The 5,446-nt window shown below is 36.5% G+C and overlaps 1 long non-coding RNA gene across 3 annotated transcripts; it reads left to right on the top strand.

The window, feature by feature from the left end:
• The first annotated feature begins 370 nt into the window (after positions 1-370).
• Positions 371-5,076, top strand: LOC145500623 (uncharacterized). 3 transcript variants are annotated; one of them, XR_014051129.1, is made up of 5 exons: positions 371-1,721; positions 2,585-2,649; positions 2,954-3,029; positions 3,379-4,696; positions 5,017-5,076. It is a non-coding gene; the product is annotated as an uncharacterized LOC145500623 (long non-coding RNA). The 3 variants fall into 3 exon arrangements; XR_014051128.1 differs by having other exon boundaries at positions 3,379-3,456; positions 4,079-5,076; XR_014051127.1 differs by having other exon boundaries at positions 3,379-5,076.
• Positions 5,077-5,446: the final 370 nt, after the last annotated feature.

The following is a 5,446-nucleotide window of genomic DNA, read 5'->3' on the forward strand; positions in this document are numbered from 1 at the left end:
AATCCGGGTTGTACATTTGAAATTATACAACTAAGATTTTTGTCGTAAAAAATCAGAGTTGTACAGTCATTTTGAAAACAAACAAGAATCCAAGTTGTTACTTTGAAATTATACAACTTGGATTTTTGCAATATAGAAATCTGAGGGCAGGCTAGAAACCGTTACTATGTCTGTTGTTTATTTGGTTAGAGAAATTTTATTTTTATCAAGGGAAAGTCAGAGAAAAGCATTGTTCTGGACCTCTAGTTTTGACTCTAACTGAAATCCTTGCATTGTGGGTAACAAATCATGTTTGGAATTCAAGACAGAATTGATGTTAAATACATTTATCAAAATTATTTTTAATATGTTTATGTTTTTTGCTTTTACACAATTTTACAGTCCCAGTGTTGTCACCGAATAGTCCGAGCACGCCTTCCGTGCCTATCATGGTAAACACCTGACACGTTTAGTTTTCAGGGCTTGGCTCTATAAAATGCCAACACAACTGAGAATAAGACACGTGCATTTAAAACGCGGCGATGAATTTCAAGCTCCCGAAGACACATGTTCAGTCTTTCCTTGAGGTTTTAAGTGATATCACAAAGGACTTCAAGAGTCAACTTCTTGAAAACTATTCAACGAATTTCATTTGAAATACCTATACTTTTTTAGAAGAAAATAACTGGCGACTGAGTGCGTGCTTTATTCGATATTTTTTTTTATTGATATCATTGTATGCTCTATTGTTTGACGCACAGAAATCTCAATAAAATATTCTGATGCAGCAAACACTTTTCTAGTGGGTGGAATGAATTTTAATCGTGTATGTAAGGAAGTCTCAAAGGACATCCCGTTCATTTTAGTGTCAGAAAGCGTCGTGTGTTGTGAAGGTGAACCAGTATCTTCGTCGATGTGCTCCCCTTCGCAGATAAGTATACGCTTTCGTTTTTTCATTTCATGATCTTGTTCGCTTTTCGCCTCGTTTCGCTACGCTTGCCTTTTTCCGCAGTTTAGTGGTTTAGTATAACCAGTTCGTTGAGCAATTTTTTACGTCCACACAGTGAAGAAATTGTTGAATACTGGGAGGGTGTGAAACTTTCGGAATAAAGAATTACCAAGTTCGTTTAGACAAGCACATCGGAATAGCAGGTTTGAAAGTTTCTTACTGAATACCACATTTCAGAAATACTAGCTCTCTTGTTCGTCGTATTTGTAACTGTTTAATGTTGTCCTTGGCGGGTCTGAACTGCAGGTCACATTCCACAGGTCAGAGTACAGAGTCACTGCACTACAGATAAATAAACAGCACCAAGATTCAGTCTCCTAGCCCTAATTAGCCCTAGCACTCTGCGAAAATGTTGTTTTAGATCGAGGGGAAACTTTTGGCATAGTTATTCATCAGTAGAGTAAGGATTTCTACTCTTGACCTGTGGAATGTGACCTGTGTTTTATACCCGGCTTGTTATCCATTGCTCCGATGCTCTGAGTTACTAAGGGTATGAAGATCTGACTGACTTAATATCAACAGTTTTAAAGTTACGTCAATAATATTCCCTGAGAATTTATATTCTTTTCTCATGCAGGAACAATTTGTTTCCATACAATCGCTGAACTTACTGCTCGTGAATGTTTTAATTGGAGTTTAATTTAGTCGGTTTTACTTTGAGACCGACTTTGTTGAGATGTTATACAGCCATCCTTGTCCTTCGCCTCACGATTGATTTCTGATACATTTTCGGGTAAGTAATATCAAAATATTTGGTTAGAATTTCAGAAATGAAGGCAGATTTGAGTTATAATTGCATTGTGGCTTTTGTTCATTTATCCTCATGTTTTCATAATTGTTCACATTTTCGTGAAATCAGAAATTACTTGACGAATGGAACCAATTTCGAGCAAACTTGCGTTGAATTCTGGCGAAAAAATAATTCTAAGAGAACATTAAGAAATTTGTTAATGCAGGCGATATTGTCCGATGTTATATGGCCGGTTTCTAACTACCAAACTGATTGACCGACTGATAAGACCTCAAACTCAAAGGTGATATATTTTTGACAGTTTCCTCTCTCCTTCTGGCATTAGACGAACAGAGGGAACCCAAAGGAAATATAACCATTATGAGCTAGACTACGAGTAGTCCCTCTTTCGCTTAGTCCGTCGTGCGTGACGCGAAAGAAAACCGCGAGAAAAAAAATGGCCGCGCGAAATCCTGGAGGCGAGGAGCCCCGAGGATTTCGCGCGGCCATTTTTTTCTCGCGAATTTCTTTCGCGTCACGCACGACAGACTAAGCGAAAGAGGGACTACTCGTAGTCTATTATGAGCAGCCGTGTTCAGCTTTGAAGCTCCGTTCTCTCCTTATCAGTCTCTTCATGTTGCGATCAACTCCAATTTCCTGTAAATTCTAGGTTTTACTTTATCTTTATTTTACAAGAATGATCTGACCTTGTTGCAAAGTCTGATTTAAAAATTCTGACTAAGATAGCTATCACGATAAATTGATTGCCATGGTTCAGTTTGACCCTTGCTACAATTTTATGAATTTTTTGTTCTAGTGTATTGTAATTTCAATTAAAATGCAACAGAAACCTTTTTGGATTGCAGGTTGTAGTTCTTGGGCTCTAGCGCAACCTGGTAGTTGACTACAGGAAATGACTGATTTCAGATAAGTACTTCGTAGTTTTGTCATTTGTTCGTCGTTTTCCTGGTAAACGATTTAATTCAGAGCAAGATTGATCGAAATACAATTTACCACCAGAATCCCAGACCTAGCACGTTTGTACTCAGTAAATTTTCTAAGCGAAAAGAAAGCCAGTCACCACTATAAAATGCATTTCTCTAGTCTCTTGATTTCAGGCTAGCGAATACAATGTAATATGCCTGAAAATAGCAACATTGTACAACTACAAGACTGTTCTATTGAATAAAAGGAGATTTACTTCATTTCTTGACATTTGCTCTCTTTTTTCCAAGGTTGAACACAGAGTGCACGTGCATTGAAAGAAAATGCAGCCATCTTGGATTGCAGTGTTTTACCCTTCGCTTCGATGCAAGCAGACGACATCTGAAAGATTTTATAGTCAGGTAAGCTCGTTGTCATTTTCTTAACTCTTCTGTCTTATACCATTTGCAGTATCAGTCCAAGAAAGAAAATAATTGATTTTCTTTTATCATGTTGAGTACATCCTGAAGGAAATAACCAAATGAACTGTCTTCAGGCATGTAACAAAAAAAAAAAATGTATACTGCTTTGTGTGTTCAAACGCAGCCTGAATAGTATTTATGCTTTAAATGTCTCTGTGAAACGCTAGCTCTGCATTGTTTTGACCAAATTCCTAAGCCTAACGCAATTTTTAAAAGTCAGTGTATCAAAGCTTCCTCTTTTCTTTTTCATGCAGGTTTTAAAAAAGATATGCTGAGAGAAAACAAGTCCATTTTGTACGACAGTGCGTGGCTCTAATGTTCTTTGGTACAAAGTAAGTATTGCAAACATCTTGGTTCAGATAGACCAGATATTATCTTTGCAGTTTTCTATTCATTAACTGAGAAATGTTGTTTAAATGTACGACCAAAGCTCAGCAGTAACGTTCATAAAATATTTATTGCCGGTGTTAGAAATTTATCTGCAACTTGCCTCACTTGGTTTCTGGAAAATTTATGACACGAAGGACTGAAAATTTGCCAATGTAAGAAAAGCAACTTCGTTAGCTCTTGGACTCAGCGGTTTCAATTAGTAGTTCACTGCTTGCTAATGGCTGGAAACGCTTTTTCCCTACAATAAGTCCAGCACCTCAAATTTTCCGTTTTTTTCGGTTTCAGTCCAAAGTTAATAAAATCTCCTTCCATGTCAATACATTTCAAAGTATCTTGCAGAGAAAATCTTTAACTATTTTAATGTCCTCGGCAGAACCAGGAAGTTTGTTTCAGATTTGCCAGCCAACAAAAATTTAGTGTTTTCTTAAATAATTTTACCATACAGTATTGATACCTGCTTTAAGAAGTCACTGCAGAATTGTCTGTTATTAAATTTATAAACACGTCTCGAATTTGCTGATGAAAAAAATAGTTTGTTTTATGTTTAATCTCCCTTTTTGCCAGGTGAACTCGGATATTGAAGAGAAAGTGTGGCCATTTTGGATTGCAGTGTGTAATTCTTGAACGCTGGTGCACTATAACATATTGGAAAAATCTTAATTCAGATAAGTTCACCCTTTCCTTATTTTACTTGAATTTGTCGTCGACCACTTTAATAACTGTGTCATTCCAAGTATCCTGTAGAGAAATCTAATCGAGAGTAGTGAAAGATGAAATTTTGATCCTGTGGTGAGCGTGGGACAAAGAATTGAACATCTCAATTCGTGACGGGATTCGAACCCATAAACTCTTAGATACCGGTTGGGCAACGAGGAATTGTTCTGATGCCCGAACGAATTCTTAAAAGTAACAAGATTGCGAGAGATTTGTTCATCAATTTCAATAAAGTAATGCTTTAGAAAAGCACTGTAAATGTGTATTTAGGGGCAAATATTCGAAATTAACACAACTGGAGATCCGATAATCGTTGAAAAGTAATTTCACTTGTTGTCTTTTGCTCTTCTTATCACCAGGTTGAATGCAAACATCGTTTCAGTGGAAAGTGTAGCCATGCTGGATCAAAGTGTGTAAGCTTTCGAAGCCTGGTTCAAGTTGACAGCCATTGAAAACACCTTTTTTCAGGTAAGTCGTTTTCTTCTCTGTTTACCATTGAACGGTTTCAGTCCAAAGGGTGACCATATAAATGCCTTCCTGACCCTTGTTATAAGTATCTCAGTTGGAGAGAAAATATTGCAATCAGGATATATTGTAACTAGTAAGAAGAATTTTACTTGAAGATTGGAGACTTGTCCAGTGACATAATGGAATCAAAGTTAACAGAATAAAACAACATGCTGGTGTTAATAATTAGAACTTTCGTAAGAACATTGTGAAAACAGTGAGTGTTAAGTGATACAATCGATATTAACCAGCTATTTTGCTGATGTTTCCTTTCTTTCTAGGTTAAATGCAATTTCAAAGAAATATGTAGTCATTTTGGATTGCAGTGTACTGGCTCTTGGACCCTGACCTGTAAATATCTTACTTCAGGTAAGTCGTTTTCTTGTTTCTCTAGTCGTTTACCATTAACGGATTCAGTCCACGAATGATCAAAATATAACCTCATCGTACCTCGTTGCGTTGTCAAGTATGTTACAAAGGCAATGTTACCAAATTCATAAACTAAGAACAAGAGAAATGTATGACAATCAATTAGGAAAATTAATATTTTGAGTACGAGACTGAAGTGAAAGGTTGAACATCGCAATTTATTATTTTAAAGGACAACTTGAAACGGACCAATATTCTCCGCAATGCAAAATTGAAGTGCTTTTTCCTGACATTTTGAATTCAAATTTAACAGAATAAAAACGTGGTGGTGGTACTAGTAAT

This window comes from Orbicella franksi, chromosome 10, assembly GCF_964199315.1.
Source record: "Orbicella franksi chromosome 10, jaOrbFran1.1, whole genome shotgun sequence".
NCBI classification, from domain to species: domain Eukaryota; kingdom Metazoa; phylum Cnidaria; class Anthozoa; order Scleractinia; family Merulinidae; genus Orbicella; species Orbicella franksi.